Genomic DNA, 18,866 nt, shown 5'->3' with positions numbered 1-18,866 from the left:
CCCAGAGCTGGAGAGGAAGTCATTTACAATCTAACGTTACCACTGCCAGAAAAAAACACAGTAGATGAAGCAAACAAACATAATTCTATGTTCCTGGATCTGAATCAACTCGACCCCCAAAAATAAAAAGACGCAAGAAAAAGACTGCTCAAGACCAATCCATAAACCGGAAAAACATTGGAACTACCCTATCCCATCTGAACAACCTGTTCATAATGCTGTTCATTGACTGTAGCTCAGCATTCAACACCATAGTACCCTCTAAGCTCATCATTAAGCTTGGGGCCCTAGGGTCTGAACCCCACCTTGTGCAACTGGGTCCTGGACTTCCTGACGGGCTGCCCCCAGGTGGTGAAGGTAGGAAACAACACCTCCACTTCACTGATCCTCAGCACTCCCTGTTCACCCATGACTGCGTGGCCACGCACACCTCCAACTCAATCATCAAGTTTGCAGACGAAACAACAGTAGGAGGCCTGATTACCAACAATGACGAGACAGCCAGCAGGGAGGTGAGGGCCCTGGGAGAGTGGTGCCAGGAAAATAACCTCCCACTCAACGTCAACAAAACAAAGGAGTTGATCGTGGACTTCAGGAAACAGCAGAGGGAGCATGCCCCTATCCACATCGACGGAACTGCAGTGGAGAAGGTGATTCCTCGGCGTACACATCACTGACGATCTGAAATGGTCCACCCACACAGACAGTGTGGTGAAGAAGGCACAACAGTGCCTCTTCAACCTCAGGAGGCTGAGGAAATTTGGCTTGGCCTCTAAAACAAACTTTTACAGATGAGAGCATCCTGTCGGGCTGTATCGCCGCTTGGTACGGCAACTGCACCGCCTGCAACCACAGGGCTCTCCAGATGGTGGTGAGGTCTACCCAACGCATCACCGGGGGCAAACTACCTGCCCTCCAGGACACCTACAGCACACGATGTCACAGGAAGGCCAAAAAGATCATCAAGGACATTAACCACCCGAGCCATGGCCTGTTCACCCCTCTAACATCCAGCAGGCGAGGTCAGTACAGGTGCATCAAAGCTGGGACCGAGAGACTGGAAAAACAACTTATCTTAAGGCCATCAGACTGTTAGATAGCCATCACTTGCCGGCTTCCACCCGGTTACGCAACATTGCACCTTAGAGGGTGCTGCCCTATATACATAGACTTGGAATCACTGGCAATTTTAATAAGGGAACACAAGCCACTTTAATAATGTTTAAATAATGTTTACATACTGCTTTACTCATCTCACATGTATATACTGTATTCTATTTTACTGTATTTTAGTCAATGCCACTGTGACAATGCTCATTCTAATATTTATATATTTTTTAATTCCATTCTTTTACTTGTAGATTTGTGTGTATTGTTGTGAATCGTTTTTAGATACTACTGCACTGTTAGATACTACTGCACTGTTGGAGCTAGGAAGACAAGCATTTCGCTACACCCGCAATAAGATCTGCTAAATATGTGTATGTGACCAATACAATTTGATTTGATTTGAATACATTTTGAAGGGTTGAACAGTGACGCTGAAATGTTCACCGTTCTCATGGACTGGTAACACAGGAGGTTGGTGGCACCCTAATTTGGGGGGACCGGCTCGTGGTAATGGCTAGAGCGGAATAGGTGGAATGGTATCAAATACGCCATTTCATTCGCACCGTTCCAGCCATTATTATGAGCAGTCCTCCCCTCAGCAGCCTCCACTGACTTACCAGTCAGTAAGTGTTAGGTTGCGTGTTTAGCCTGCTAGATACGTTAGCTGCTAACCTTAGTGTGTTCAATGTTCAAGCTAGCTAACATCTTCGGTCTGTTTTGTACTCAAAGGAATCTAACAATGGCATCATAAACCCACACTGCACAAACCCCCCCCAATGCCTTTATTTCAACTAACTAACATTAGCTAGCAAAAGCAAGATATGCAGATTGTTGACATGATAGTGTTTCATTTGTAGATAACTAGCTAGCTAGCTAGGTGGTCAACAGCATTTTCAGCCCAGGTACACCCCAAAAAATGCATGTATGCATAACATTTGGTAAAGTAACATCACACAAACATGTCTTTTCAAGGAGATACTGGTGGAGACGGTCTGATTTCGAAGGAATTTGAGGCTGTTCAAATTGTGGTTGTGCAAACCCCAACACTGAAAGAGAGGTAAGAAATGCTGTATGCATTTTCTTTTATGCTTTGTGATTCAATAATTATTTTGTTTGAAATTGACCAAAATAGTTATCTATGTTTGCCTGTTCAGCACATTGCCTACCTATATACAGCACTGATTCCTACTTAGTGAGAACTACCCACCAGAACGTCTGAATGAATATCCAGCGTGGTCAGTCAAGTAAACAATGGTTAATCTTCATGACGTATTGGTGGACTATTGGCCATCAAGTGATAGGATGGTTACATTAGGATGTTAGACAGGTTATCGCAAAACACCACATATTCCATCCATATTATGTTATCAAAATCAATGTCAGTCAAGTAAACAATGGTTAATCTTCATGACGTATTGGAGGACTATTGGCCATCAAGTGATAGGATGGTTACATTAGGATGTTAGACAGGTTATCGCAAAACACCACATATTCCATCCATATTATGTTATCAAAATCAATGTTTATTTGGCATATGCACAGGATACAGTGGGATGTATATGGGAATATGGCATTGCATTGTACCGTGTACTATTGAAGTAAAAATGTATCTTATGTTTTTCAACAGTGCCAACAACCCCCACAGACAGACTTGTCCCTCCTGTCCCACTACCAACCAAGCAAGAATATCTCCAGGAGCATCAGCGCTAAGGGCTTGGTAGGAAACTTTTGTTAATACAGAATGCCAGACATTACGATCGTTACAAGTATTACATAGTTAGTATATTACCTACCCTCTCTCTCAGGTGAGACCATGGCCAGTAAATTATTACCTACATCCCCTCTCTTGTTCATACAGAATGGCAGACATTACGCTCGTTACAAGTATTACATAGTTAGTATATTACCTACTCTCTCTCTCAGGTGAGACTATGGCCAGTATATTATTACCTACATCCTCTCTCTCAGGTGAGACCATGGCCAGTATATTATTACCTACATCCTCTCTCAGGTGAGACCATGGCCAGTATATTATTACCTACATCCTCTCTCAGGTGAGACTATGGCCAGTATATTATTACCTACATCCTCTCTCTCAGGTGAGACCATGGCCAGTATATTATTACCTACATCCTCTCTCAGGTGAGACTATGGCCAGTATATTATTACCTACATCCTCTCTCTCAGGTGAGACCATGGCCAGTATATTATTACCTACATCCTCTCTCAGGTGAGACCATGGCCAGTATATTATTACCTACATCCTCTCTCTCAGGTGAGACCATGGCCAGTATATTATTACCTACATCCTCTCTCAGGTGAGACCATGGCCAGTATATTATTACCTACATCCTCTCTCAGGTGATACTATGGCCAGTATATTATTACCTACATCCTCTCTCTCAGGTGAGACCATGGCCAGTATATTATTACCTACATCCTCTCTCAGGTGAGACCATGGCCAGTATATTATTACCTACATCCTCACTCAGGTGAGACCATTGCCAGTATATTATTACCTACATCGTCTCTCAGGTGAGACCATGGCCAGTATATTATTACCTACATCCCCTCTCTTGTTCATACAGAATGGCAGACATTACCCTCGTTACAAGTATTACATAGTTAGTATATTACCTACTCTCTCTCTCAGGTGAGACTATGGCCAGTATATTATTACCTACATCCTCTCTCTCAGGTGATACTATGGCCAGTATATTATTACCTACATCCTCTCTCTCAGGTGATACTATGGCCAGTATATTATTACCTACATCCTCTCTCTCAGGTGATACTATGGCCAGTATATTATTACCTACATCCTCTCTCTCAGGTGAGACCATGGCCAGTATATTATTACCTACATCCTCTCTCTCAGGTGAGACTATGGCCAGTATATTATTACCTACATCCCCTCTCTCAGGTGATACTATGGCCAGTATATTATTACCTACATCCTCTCTCTCAGGTGAGACTATGGCCAGTATATTATTACCTACATCCTCTCTCTCAGGTGATACTATGGCCAGTATATTATTACCTACATCCTCTCTCTCAGGTGAAACCATGGCCAGTATATTATTACCTACATCCTCTCTCTCAGGTGAGACCATGGCCAGTATATTATTACCTACATCCTCTCTCTCAGGTGAGACTATGGCCAGTATATTATTACCTACATCCTCTCTCTCAGGTGAGACTATGGCCAGTATATTATTACCTACATCCTCTCTCTCAGGTTAGACCATGGCCAGTATGTTATTACCTACATCCTCTCTCTCAGGTTAGACCACGGCCAGTATGTTATTACCTACATCCTCTCTCTCAGGTTAGACCATGGCCAGTATGTTATTACCTACATCCTCTCTCTCAGGTGAGACTATGGCCAGTGTATTACCTACCTCCTCTCTCTCAGGTTAGACCATGGCCAATATGTTACCAAGCATCAATTCTTTAATGGTTAAATTCATAAATGGTGCATACGTTCTCACTTTAATTAATAACTCAAATTCCAAATCTAAATCAAAGTTTATTTGGCATATACACAGGATACAGTGGGGTGTACGGGAATATGACATTACATTTTATCGTATACTATTGAAGTAACAATTCCTTTGATGATTTCCCACACGGTGCCAACAACCTCCAAAGACTGACCAAACAAGAGTTTCTCCAGGAACATCAGTGCAAAGGGCTTGGTGGGGAACTTTTGTTCATACAGAATGGCAGACATTATGCTTGTTAGAGTATTTTACCTGCTGGAACTTGAGAAATGAATATACAATTACATTGGGTTAGAATTAATACTATGAAAACTTGGTTCGGAAAGGCCATTGACACTTGCGCTAATACAATAAGTGATTCCAATATTTTATTTTTAGTCAGTTAAGAACAAATTCGTATTTGCAATGACGGCCTATACCAGCCAAACCCGGACAATGCTGGGCCAACTGTGCGCCACCCTATGGGACTCCAAATCACGTCCGGTTGTGATACAGCCTAGATTCAAACCAGGGTGTCTGTAGTGACGCAGTGATGCAGTGCCTTAGACCGCTGCGCCACTCGGGAGCCCAATACATGTCAGTGATATGATTTTTTTTCTCCTATCAGCATCAACACTGCCGTAGTAACAGAATCATGGATGACTTGGACTGTTTGCTGCATGATAAAAGACTGACCACATAAATACATATCTGTTATGTAAAAATCCCCATAATTCATCAGTTAAAAAAGTTACTGTTTTCATACAAAAAAATGGGACAATTACAATGACAACTGAACACTTAAAACAATAAAACACACATACAAGGTAGGACATATACAGCTATCTCCCAGCTCCCAGGCAAAAAGCCTATATGTTGCCGCTGCGGATCACGGGAGGCAAGTACTCGCCACACACAGCAGTTTTGAATGACGAACATGTTGTTAGGTCCCACACCTCCAGGCCACAAACTGTTATGTGCTACTCCTGGTTCCCACCTTTCACTCCCTACTAGGAGGTCATCAGAGCAAGTATGACTGCAATGCATCCTTACGGCCATGCCACAGAGGTTCAATTCTCAAATAAGTCAGTGTCACCACAGTGTCCTTGATGTGGTGCTGTAACCAGTTTAACATGTGTCATGCTAATGTACCATTCTGTGACATGATGGCCAATAGTACACCAATATGTCATGCAGATGTGCCATCGTTTACTTGACTGACCACACTAGTTATTCATTCAGTCATTCTGGTGGGTAGTTAACACTAGGTAAGAATCAAAGCTGTATATAGACAGGCAATATGCGGAACAGGGAAATATAGCTAACTATTTTGGTTGATTACCAACAAAATAATTATTGAATCACAAAGCATAACAGAAAATGCATACAGCATTTCTTTCCCTCTAAATCAGACTGTCCCCACCCATATCTCCCTGAGAAATACATGTTTGTGTGATGTTACCGTACCAAATATATGGCTAGATGCATTTTTTGGAGTGGTTCTGGGCCAAACATCCTGTTCACCACCTAGCTAGCTAGCATTATCATCTACATGCAAAACAATCTGCATATCTAGCTTTAGCTAGCTAATGTTAGCTAGCTGAAATAAAGGCATTGGGCATCTTGTAGGATTTATGCAGTGTAGCTACATGATGCCATCGTTAGATTCCTTTGAGTACAAAACAGTCTAAATACAGAAGATGTTTGTTAGCTTGCTAAGTAGCCTTGTTAGCTAGCTTGAACATTGAACACTCTAAGGTTAGCAGCTAACATAGCTAGCAGGCTAAACATGTAACCCAACACTTACCTAACATTACCAGTCCATGACAACGGTGGCCATCTGGGAGTCACTCTTCCACCTTTCAAAATGTATTCACATTTTTCTGGAGTTTATGGATTGGTCATGAGCCTTCTTTTTCTCGCTTCTTTGTCTCTTTTAGGGTCGAGTTGATTCAGATCCAAGAACCGAGAATGATGCTTGTTGGCTTCACCTGCTCGGTTTGTTTCTGGCGGCTGTAATGTTAGGTTGCAAGTGACTTTCACTTTCTCTCCAGCTCTGGGGCAGTAGAGTCATTCGAGTTGGCGGGATTAACACAAAGACACACCTAGCCTAGAAGGCCAGCCAAGGCGGCTCAGGGCTCAACCCCCTTGTTTTCGTTCAAAGTGGGGAAGTGGGGAGCATTGGGTCGCCCACAACCTGTCGATTTCTGATTTAAGATTATGCTTTTGGATTTGAGGGTGTGTTAGGTAGAATGGGTTTGGAGGTTTACAGTGTGCCCTGTCTCTGTGGTGTTAGTAGGGCAAAGGCCAGCAGGTTATGTCCTGTCTCTGTGTGTCAGTGGTACAATGACAGGCAGGTTGTTAATAACTTAGCAGATGTCCTGTCTCTGTGTGTCAGTGGTACAATGACAGGCAGGTTGTTAATAACTTAGCAGATGTCCTGTCTCTGTGTGTCAGTGGTACAATGACAGACAGGTTGTTAATAACTTAGCAGATGTCCTGTCTCTGTGTGTCAGTGGTACAATGACAGGCAGGTTGTTAATAACTTAGCAGATGTCCTGTCTCTGTGTGTCAGTGGTACAATGACAGGCAGGTTGTTAATAACTTAGCAGATGGGTAATAATGCAGGACTACTACATTTTCATGTCATCTTCATGCAGCTGCAGCACAGGAGTAATGGGATAATGTTTCATACTATATTGAAAGTTCATACTATATTGTTGCCCTCACAAACAGACAGGTCATATAGAACCAATTTGTCATCATTGCCAGACCCATTAGGAAGGAAACCCAATGAAAGACTATATACTGTGTCATCAGCCAACATTTGATCATTAATCACATTTTCTGTTTGATCAATTATTTTAAGGGCAATACATCAAAGGCACAAGGGTATACAACTCATTTCTCAAAGCCAAGAATACAGTAACGTGTTGTCCTGTCATTTGACAAATGTTGATATACACTGTATATCTCTACACACCCGTATCACATTTATAGCACCAAACTCCATCCTCTGTATTTGCTTTGTCAGCACTCTCTGTGGTGAGATTGAACAGATTGTATGTGGAAGAGTGTGAGGGTAATAATCTTTGAGAGGCAGTAGCAGATTACAATGGTATCCGGGGTGTAATCTATTTTACCTAACACGTGTTTACTTGAGCCTTTCGCAGCACTGGCTTGGCATGATTCATCAGTCATGTCCTTCTCACCCTGGTCATGCTGACACAGATGTACAGTGCCTTCAGAAAGTATTCACACCGCTTGACTTTTTCCACATGTTGTTGTGTTACAGCCTGAATTTAAAATTGATTAAATTTCAATTGTGTGTCACTGATCTACACACAATACCGCATAATGTCAAAGTGGAATTATGTTTTTAGAAATGTTTGCAAATTAATAAAAAATGTAAAGCTGAAATGTCTTGAGTCAATACGTATTCAACCCCTTTGTTATGTTAAGCCTATATAAGTTCAGGAATAAAAATGTGCTTAACAAGTCATGTAATAAGTTGTGTGCAATAATAGTGTTTAATATGATTTTTAAATTACTAACATATCTTTGTACCCATACATAAAATTACCTGTAGACTTGCAGACTTGTGTACGTGCTGCTGTGCGTTTTGTTGCTAACTTTACTTTGCTACCTGACAACTTTATGGTTTTTACTTTTTAATTACGTTCATATTTTTAGTTTTTTCCCTCGCTCTACTTTTTTTCATTCAACCTTTTCACTCCGGACGCTTTATCTGGACGTGGTTCGTCAGTACCTCCACCAGCCGAAGCTAAGTAGTAACATTAACATGATGCCTTCTAATTGCAGTCGCTGTACTCATAACATACAGGAGAACAATCGCCTTATGGCGAGGATAGCTGTGCTGCAAGCCCAGCTTCAGACGCAATCATTAGGCAAGGGTAATTTCAGTGTAGGAAAGGATGAAACAGCGTCTGTGTCACCAGTAAGTACAGATAGTAGTATAAATCCCCCCGCACAGTCCCCACAGCCGGACAACTTTCTCATGGCTTCTGGAGGGAAATGCTGTAGGAATGCTCAACCGGTGTCACTCATTCAGCCGACAGAAACTTTCAACCGGTTCTTCCCATTAAGCAGCGAGTCGGAGTCAGAGGCCGAGCCTTCTCTGGTCTCTACTCCTCCCGTTACGTGGTCTGAGGCGCCGAAGACTCCCACCATTAGCTCTGACACATTGAAAACCCTAGTCATTGGCGACTCCATTACCCGTAGTATTAGACTTAAAACGAATCATCCAGCAATCATACACTGTTTACTAGGGGCAGGGCTACCGACGTTAAGGCTAATCTGAAGATGGTGCTGGCTAAAGCTAAAACTGGCGAGTGTAGAGAGTATAGAGATATTGTTATCCACATCGGCACCAACGATGTTAGGATGAAATAGTCAGAGGTCACCAAGCGCAACATAGCTTCAGCGTGTAAATCAGCTAGAAAGATGTGTCGGCATCAAGTAATTGTCTCTGGCCCCCTCCCAGTTAGGGGGAGTGATGAGCTCTACAGCAGAGTCTCACAACTCAATCGCTGGTTGAAAACTGTTTTCTGCCACTCCCAAAAGATAGAATTTGTAGATAATTGGCCTTCTTTCTGGGACTCACCCACAAACAGGACAAAGCCTGGCCTGTTGAGAAGTGACGGACTCCATCCTAGCTGGAGGGGGGCTCTCATCTTATCTACGAACATAGACGGGGCTCTAACTCCCCTAGCTCCACAATGAGATAGGGTGCAGGCCAGGCAGCAGACTGTTAGCCAGCCTGCCAGCTAAGTGGAGTCTGCCACTAGCACAGTCAGTGTCGTCAGCTCAGCTATCCCCATTGAGACCGTGTCTGTGCCTCGACCTAGGTTGGGCAAAACTAAACATGGCAGTGTTCGCCTTAGCAATCTCACTGGAATAAAGACCTCCTCCATTCCTGCCATTATTGAAAGAGATTGTGATACCTCACATCTCAAAATAGGGCTACTTAATGTTAGATCCCTCACTTCCAAGGCAGTTATAGTCAATGAACTAATCACTGATCATAATCTTTATGTGATTGGCCTGACTGAAACATGGCTTAAGCCTGATGAATTTACTGTGTTAAATGAGGCCTCACCTCCTGGTTACACTAGTGACCATATCCCCCGCGCATCCCGCAAAGGTGGTGATGTTGCTAACATTTATGATAGCAAATTTCAATTTACAAAAAAAGCAGAAGTTTTCGTCTTTTGAGCTTCTAGTCATGAAATCTATGCAGCCTACACAATCACTTTTTATAGCTACTGTTTACAGGCCTCCTGGGCCATATACAGCGTTCCTCACTGAGTTCCCTGAATTCATATCGGACCTTGTAGTCATGGCAGATAATATTCAAATTTTTGGTGACTTTAATATTCACATGGCAAAGTCCACAGACCCACTCCAAAAGGCTTTCGGAACCATCATCGACTCAGTGGGTTTTGTCCAACATTTCTCAGGACCTACTCACTGCCACAGTCATACTCTGAATCTAGTTTTGTCCCGTGGAATAAATGTTGTGGATCTTATCGTTTTTCCTCATAATCCTGGACTATCGGACCACCGTTTTATTACGTTTGCAATTGCAACAAATAATCTGCTCAGACCCCAACCAAGTATCATCAAAAGCCGTGCTATAAACCCAAAGATTCCTAGATGCCCTTACAGACTCCCTCAGCCTACCCAAGGACGTCAGAGTACAAAAATCAGTTAACCACCTAACTGAGGAACTCAATTTAACCTTGCGCAATACCCTAGATGCAGACAAAAAACATTTGTCATAAGAAACTAGCTCCCTGGTATACCCGAGCTCTGAAGCAAGCTTCCAGAAAATTGGAACGGAAATGGCGCCACACCAAACTGGAAGTCTTCCGACTAGCTTGGATAGACAGTACCGTGCAGTATCGAAGAGCCCTCACTGCTGCTCGATCATCCTATTTTTCCAACTTAATTGAGGAAAATAACAACAATCCAAAATGTATTTTTGATACTGTCGCAAAGCTAACTAAAAAGCAGCATTCCCCAAGAGAGGATGGCTTTCACTTCAGCAGTGATAAATTCATGAACTTCTTTGAGGAAAAGATCATTATCATTAGAAAGCAAATTACAGACTCCTCTTTAAATCTGCGTATTCCTCCAAACCTCCGTTGTCCTGAGTCTGCACAACTCTGCCAGGACCTAGGATCAAGGGAGACACTGAAGTGTTTTAGTACTATATCTCTAGACACAATGATGAAACTAATCATGGCCTCTAAACCTTCAAGCTGCATACTGGACCCTATTCCAACTAAACTACTGAAAGAGCTGCTTCCTGTGCTTGGCCCTCCTATGTTGAACATAATAAATGGCTCTCGATCCACCGGATGTGTACCAAACTCACTAAAAGTGGCAGTAATAAAGCCGCTCTTGAAAAAGCCAAACCTTGACCCAGAAAATATAAAAAACTATCGGCCTATATCGAATCTCCCATTCCTCTAAAAAAAAATTGAAAAAGCTGTTGCGCAGCAACTCACTGCCTTACTGAAGACAAACAATGTATACAAAACGCATCAGTCTGGTTTTAGACCCAATCATAGCACTGAGACTGCACTTGTGAAGGTGGTAAATGACCTTTTAATGGCGTCAGACCGAGGCTCTGCATCTGTCCTCGTGCTCCTAGACCTTAGTGCTGCTTTTGATACCATCGATCACCACATTCTTTTGGAGAGATTGGAAACCCAAAATGGTCTACACGGACAAGTTCTGGCCTGGTTTAGATCTTATCTGTCGGAAAGATATCAGTTTGTGGATGGTTTGTCCTCAGATAAATCAACTGTAAATTTCGGTGTTCCTCAAGGTTCCATGCATCCTGTTTGCAATAAGGTACTAAAGTAATACTGCAAAAAATGTGGCAAAGAAATTAACTTTTTGTCCTGAACACGAAGCGTTATGTTTGGGGCAAATCCAACACATCACTGAGTATCACTCTTCATATGTTCAAGCATGGTGGTGGCTGCATAATGTTAGGTGCATGCTTGTCATTGGAAAGGACTAGAGAGTTTTTTAGGATAAATAAACGGAATAAAGCTAAGCACAGGCAAAATCCTAGAGGAGAACTTGGTTCAGTCTGCTTTCCAACAGACACTGGGAGACAAATTCACCTTTCAGCATTACCTAAAACACAAGGCCAAATATACACTGGAGTTGCTTACCAAGACGGCATTGAATTTTCCTGAGTGACCTAGTTACAGTTTTAAATTAAATTGGCTTGAAAATCTATGGCAAGACCTGAAAATGGCTGTCTAGCAATGATCAAAAACCAACTTGACAGAGCTTGAAGAAATATTGTACAATCCAGGTGTCCAGAGCTATAATCGCTGCCTAAGGTGATTCTAACCTGTATTGACTGAGGGGGTTGAATAATTTTCTAATCAAGATATATTAGTGCTTTATTTCCCATTCATAAAAAAAACATTAAAATGTTCTTCCACTTTGACATAACAGAGTATTTTGTGAAGACCTTGGTCAATAAAATCACAATTAAATCTATTTTAATCCCACTTTGTAACACAACAAAATGTGGAAAAAGTCACGGGGGTGTGAATGCTTTCTGAAGGCACTGTAAATCACAGTGTCATGTAAGAAACGGTTGGGTCGACATGGTCATGGTGGTGTAAGCTTTGGGTTGTAGTCCTGGCCTTTGACCGTGCTGTCTGTGGCCGTCATGTGTGTCCGTGTGGTATGTGGAGCAGAGATCAGGATAAAACCCTGGTTAAGCCGAGGTCCATGGCTGACGATGGAGATGGGGGGATCCCCTCCCGGTCCAGATGTCACCATCCTGCTCTGACAGCTGACTTGCTGGCTGCTGCCCACCCATCTGCCCTGACAGACCCCTCACACAAGCACTAACCCACGTATGAACATACCACTTTGTTTTTTAATCTACCTCTGAGATACAGTATACTATACGGTAACCATCCCATCGAGTGTTTTCTGCTTTAAACATTGTGTTGCCATGTGCTGAGACCAGCGACAACACTAAGTTCCGCCTCTCTCCCTGACATCTCACTAACATGCCAAAACTGGGCCAGATACATGTCAAAGCTATCAGATTCGTCTCATACGCATGGGTACAAACGCTGTTCTACAGAAACCCATGAAAGCTATAGTTGTAAAGCATCTGACTTTTATACATTTTCAGTGGAGCTAAAGTATTGATTGAAGTGACAGTGTTGGTGCAAAACAAACTGAAGGTACTGATTAACTGAATGTACCCTTATTACGTTCTTTAAATGAGCCCTGAGGGACTTCTTTGCCCAAAACTCCAACTTTGTGGTTTTATCACTTTGTCAAGGCTGCATCACATAACCCCAAACCTGATTCATATAAATGAATCATGCCCACTCCAAGCAGTTCAAATGAAATTAGAGATGTTCTTTATATTTTGACGTGGACAGCCATGGCATCGATATCTAATTGCAATAAGCAGCACATCAATTCTCAGGAATGGGTTCTAAGGTTGTAGTTGTAATTGTGAAATATTATGTACGACACAAACAAGCGTGAATAGTTGGCAATTAGGCTACTACATTTTTTTCCATTACAAATCACACACGCACACACACACACATTCTCACAGATGCACACACGAACGATCTAAGGTGGGTGTCAGTGTCTGAGAGAGAGAGAGAGATAGAGAGAGAGAGAGATCGAGAGAGAGAGAGAGAGAGAGAGAGAGAGAGAGAGAGAGAGAGAGAGAGAGAGAGAGAGAGAGAGAGAGAGAGAGAGAGAGAGAGGGAGAGAGAGAGAGAGACGGATGAGAAGACGCCACCCTGCTCCCCCAGCCAGGCAACATTGTGTCAGTTTTCCTTTTCAACAGCGACAGGACGTTAGACAAGGTGCACACAGCACTGCACCCTGAATACAAATGGGGACCGGAGTCTCTGTTGCCCGTGAAGCAGTACAGCGGCAATAAACTTCTGGAGGAGAACGACACTGACTGAAGCCAGCCTCTAAATTCCCCTTTAAAACCTCACCAGAGACCTCTACCCCCTGCTATGTGAGTGCTACAGGGGCATACTGTAACATACACACCAGGGAGCAAACACGTATAACTGTTACAGTTCATGTGTTTCTCAACATGTATGGTGCCCTGTCAATTATTCCCTACTTTATGAGGGCCATATATCACTGGAAAAGGATTACGTGACGACGCAGGTTCTGGGTGGAATTTACTACTTCGTTGGCTCGATTGCTCTGGTATGAAGCCACCTTCCCCCTGCAGTAAATTGTTTACTGCTCAGTGTGTGCTTGTCTGGCTGGTCCCTGTGGCTTGATCAATTTGCATCTCATGCATGTGTGTCTTGTTTGTTTGTTCAGGTGGAAAGGCCCCTTGTCATTTTACCAGCCTCCTGTCTCCACCTCCCTCCTATCCCCCTTCTCCATGCCCTTTCTCCACTCAGAGTTGAGGGATGTGTTGCTGTGTGGAGGGACAGGGGAGACTGGGTGAGGATGGGGTGAGGACTGATAGCTTTACCATTTCATTAAGTTGATCAGCTCGGAGTGTCGTGGGGCAGGCTGGACAGCTGACGAAGCAGCAGCTAACCCTGAGACAAGAGCTCTGGAGGTCATTGGAGACACACTGGGATGGGAGGGAACAAACAGCCAGCTAATGGAACTTGGTGCGGGTCTCCTTGTTTGGCTCAGACCAGACAGAGTGCAAATTTCACAACTGACCAATGAGGACAGTTGTTTTAGACTGTAACAAACTTTTTCTTTCTCCGCACAGACTCACCTTGGCAGCATGTATGGGTAACTGATGTGAAATGGCTAGCTAGTTAGCGGTGGTGCGCGCTAATAGCGTTTCAATCAGTGACGTCACTCGCTCTGAGACCTTGAAGTTGTTGTTCCCCTTGCTCTGCAAGGGCCGCGGCTTTTGTGGAGCGATGGGTGACGATGCTTCGAGGGTGGCTGTTGTCTATGTGTGCAGAGGGTCCCTGGTTCGAGCCCAGGTAGGGGCGAGGAGAGAAACGCACCATTAAAGCAGGACAAACACCCAGTGGAGAATGCTGTGATTGTCCTCATGTTTGTGCTCTATGAGACTAAACTACACAGCTAAAGAGAAAGCTAAGTGTAAACATTGGCTAACCCTTTCTGTGTGCAGTGCTGTGTGTGTAATAGTGGTTGAGTGTGACTGCGCGATGTAGTGGAGGAAGGCTGGATTAAGCCCAGCATCTGTTAAAAAACATCTCGGCTTGATTGCTGATTTGATTTATTCTCTAGGTGACCTACTGTACGCCCCTCCCCCAGTCCCGTGTCCTTCAGAGTTTAACCCTCTGTTGCCCTGCTCTAAAGTGTCACTCAAGGTTGGGGACGTCTGGATATTTTCAACCCTAAAAGCCTCTTTTAAAAAAGCACTCCAAAAACAATATACAAGTAGACAGGTGAGATATTGTCCATTTTGGTCTCCCATGGTAGGATGGATAGAATGAGTGTGTTTGCCTCTGTTCGTTGGTGAGTCAGAATGTGTGTGTGTGTATGTATGTGTGCATGTGCGTGTGGGTGCTTGTGGGTGCTTGTGCTCCTCCAATAGTGTGTGTGTGTGTTTTAGCGTCAGTGTGTGAGAGTGCTTGTGTGTGCATCTGTGTGTGTGTGTGTGTAAGCAAGCATGTGTGTGTGCATGTGCGTGTGTGTGTATTCCATGCTGTGTGATGGACCAGTTCTAGAAGAGGGAGCCAGCATACCCAGAGATCAATGCATCTGTTCCCCTGTCACACAGAGCCTTGCCACCAACGATGGGACGGTCTCATCTGTTAACCCTCTCACCCCCCAACACACGCACGCACACACACACACACACACACACACACACACACACACACACACACACACACACACACACACACACACACACACACACACACACACACACACACACACACACACACACACACACACACACACACACGCACACACACACACACACACACACACACACTCCCTTATTCACTATACATCTCATCAGGGGAACCACGATATGGAAGGAATAACATAATGAACAGCCATTTTTCACTAGAACAACCGGTGCTAAGCTGTGTACTGTTTATAATACATTATTTCATTCTGCTCACACATTTTTCTCTCCCAAGTGAAACACACAGAGAAAAGGTAGACACAGTAATGCATAATGCCAATGTACTATATTGGCATACAAATATCCAACCTGTTAGGCAGGTAATGCTTGGCCATGCATGGAACTAGACAATCTGCCTTGGTTAGAACCAGGCTCACACACACTCCAGCTCGTCTAAAAATACCACAGGTATTAGGAAATGGTCTGGGAAGCACTCAGGTGAAATGCCCCCCCCCCAAAATTATAAAACCGGGTGGTTGATCTTTTTTTCTTAACTGTCTTTTTTCAGAGCAGTGCCACTGTCTTACAGGAAACCCTAAAGGGGTTCATACAGTATATATGGATATCCAAGGTGACAAGTTCTCCCTGCTTGGGGTTCTCTCACCGGTATCTGACCTTGAACGCTGTTGTGGATACGGTCATTGTAGTTTGAATAACGTGGTCAGTTTAACAATCACATTTCAACAATCAATTTTCACAAGCAAATTGTGAACAATTTGGCATGTTTCTCAAATGAAAGTGACTGAACATGTCCTGTGTAGTAGGTTGAGAAACAGAGATAGAACATTTGGGATTGATAACTGTGTCCACACCGGAATACACTTTTGAAATGCCCTTCAAGACAGGGCTCACAAACTATGCCATCAAGGCACTTTCTAATAAATATTTATCTCTCTCTCCCTCTCTCCCTCTCTGTCTTTCTCTTTCTCTCTCTCTCTCTCCCTCTCTCTTTCTTTCATTCATTCATTATTTCCTTCCTCATCTTTCTCTTTCTTCCTTCAGTTGAAATAGAAATAGAAACGCAGGATGGGAGTGCCATAACAGAAGCCAATTGAAAGGTAGAGTGTGTCTACAGAACGTCAAGGAACTGCTCTGTATTCATGAAACTAAAGCACTGGGATGGATGCTAGTATAATTACAGAAGTCTCATTCACTCTCCTGTCCCAAAGGACCAAAGTCACTCCTCAGTGGCAATTCAATTTCTCTGGCAGTTTCAGCATGCAGTGTACAACTGCAGTCCTTCTCAGCTGTTCTGTTTTTCCTGTTTATAGTGATGAATCGATCAACTTTGCCAAATCCTCTGACACTGTGAAGTAAAGCACAGCCACAGACACACAGGCACAGTCATACTGCCACACGGTCACACAGCCAACAGCCAGTCCTTTGATGCCTTACATAGGTCCTGTGATCTAGTCCCCACAGTTCACAGTAAACTGTTTATTTAGTTCCAACTTCCAAGTATACATTACATTTCATCTGACTTGAGTGGGAGGAGGATGGGTCTGCTATCTACACCGTCTCTTTACTTTCGAAGAGCAAAACAAACACATGTAGCACCTGTGACAAAGCAGCAGCCTCCTCACTTCTGAGATACATTACAATATTGACAGCAGCCCATTGCAATCACATTTGTCATATGGAATTATTTCAATCCAGCCGACCCCTCTCTGTCCGGTATAAGCCGGCAGTCTGAGACAGTAAAGTGTGGTGGGTCTGGGTACAGCACTAGGCTAGGCAGTGGTAGGGAAAGGGAAAGGGAAGGTGATCCATTACCTGCGTTGGCAATCCGCATCCAGCCCTGGCTCCCACCGGCTCATTCCGTGTCCGTGCCTTCAGCTGTCCTGCTTCTCTTTTTTCCCTTTTCTCCCTTCCCTCACTCCCCCGCTCCCTTCCTTTCGGCACTTGTTTGAGTCTATTTCAGTAGCAACAGAGGAGCCCGCTGCGACCGTGGCATGGTTACCAGCACTTTGGCAGAAGGTCACATTATCTCTTGCTGGTAAGGGAGGTGGGGGGGGGGGGGGGTGGAAGTATGGATAGAGTGATAGAGGGTGATTGAAGAAAGCAGGTGCCAGAGGAAAGAAGGAACAACTAATAAACAGAATGAGGCAGTCCACGGCCGTAGTGACAGGCTAATTTCCAGTGTAAGGCGTGAGGATAGAAGTTGGAACAGCTAACCCCAGAGAGGTTTGTTATGGTAACAAGTCCCCGAGCGTTGTGCGAGATGGGCTGTGTCTCTATGTGTGCATGTGAGTATGTGTGTGCTCAGTAGGGCAGAGAGTGTATATATGTACTCATTGTTATGAAGCATACCGAATAGGTGTGTGTGTGTGTGTGTGTACAATTTATGTGTCTTGGCTGGTCTTCAGCAGCCTCTCACCTCTGATAACACATCTAATCTGTATCCACTTCCTGGCCAAGAGAAAATAGTTCAGAAGTGTTAGAGCCATAAAAAAACAACCTGAAAACAAGTGGTCGATTCAGTGAAATTCTTCACGTCTTCTGACAGTCAAGACTCTGCGCCCGACGCCCTCTTCCTTCTCTCACTGCCCACTGCTGTCTCGCCCAGGTGAAAGAAACAGATGTACTCCATCTTTTTGATGACACACTCATCGACTATATGTCAATTTCTCATCGAATTCACATTTGCAGGATTACCTGAGCCTCCGGTTGCTCCCCCTGCTCTCCAGCAGCACGCTTGCCCCTCCATTAAGTAAGACACAGTGCTGTCCAGATGCTGGGCTTGGGTCTGCTAGCTCCAACGCCCACAGACAGATGGCCCAGACAGAGGACAGCAGCAGCAGGTCAGCCGGTGAGCTTCCAAATCGCTCTTGATGCAGGTTGTTGCATGGATCCCTGAAACCTTTAGTGGCCGTGTTCAATGCACTTGTTGTTCCCGTGTGCCCCTTCCTCTTCTTGCACCTGTGTCCCTCCTTCCCCCTGTGTTGCCTGCAGCCTCTTTACTCTGTCCCGTTGTAATCCTGGCTTCTACACTCCATGTCACAGGAAGGGCTTGTGAGTCCTAATCATTATGTAGTAAGGATTTATCCTTTGATTCCCTCTCTCCCTCTCTCACTCACTCTCCCTCCCTGCTTACTATTTCTCCACCCCTCCCCTCGGTCTCTCCCTCCCTGCTGCTCTGCCCGATATCTGCAACTCATTTAACGTGACTCCATATCCTTCCTTCCTTCCTTCCTGTCTGTCTGTCTGTCTGTCTGTCTGTCTGTCTGTCTGTCTGTCTGTCTGTCTGTCTGTCTGTCTGTCTGTCTGTCTGTCTGTCTGTCTGTCTGTCTGTCTGTCTGTCTGTCTGTCTCTATCTCTCTCTCTCTCTCTCTCTCTCTCTCTCTCTCTCTCTCTCTCTCTCT

At 44.1% G+C, this 18,866-nt stretch overlaps 1 protein-coding gene across 2 annotated transcripts in view; it reads right to left on the bottom strand.

The window, feature by feature from the left end:
- LOC139575595 (glutamate receptor ionotropic, NMDA 2C-like) overlaps positions 1-18,601 on the bottom strand; it is a 75,613-nt gene extending 57,012 nt beyond the window's left edge. Inside the window, exon 1 of one of the 2 annotated variants that reach the window (XM_071400724.1) lies at positions 17,278-18,601. The gene's annotated coding sequence lies outside the window, so the exon portion shown is untranslated. The remainder of the gene's footprint in view (positions 1-17,277) is intronic. The other variant, XM_071400734.1, reaches the window with a different exon arrangement.
- Positions 18,602-18,866: the final 265 nt, after the last annotated feature.

This window comes from Salvelinus alpinus, chromosome 1, assembly GCF_045679555.1.
Source record: "Salvelinus alpinus chromosome 1, SLU_Salpinus.1, whole genome shotgun sequence".
Classification (NCBI taxonomy): domain Eukaryota; kingdom Metazoa; phylum Chordata; class Actinopteri; order Salmoniformes; family Salmonidae; genus Salvelinus; species Salvelinus alpinus.
This window is presented reverse-complemented; position numbering and strand designations above follow the sequence as displayed.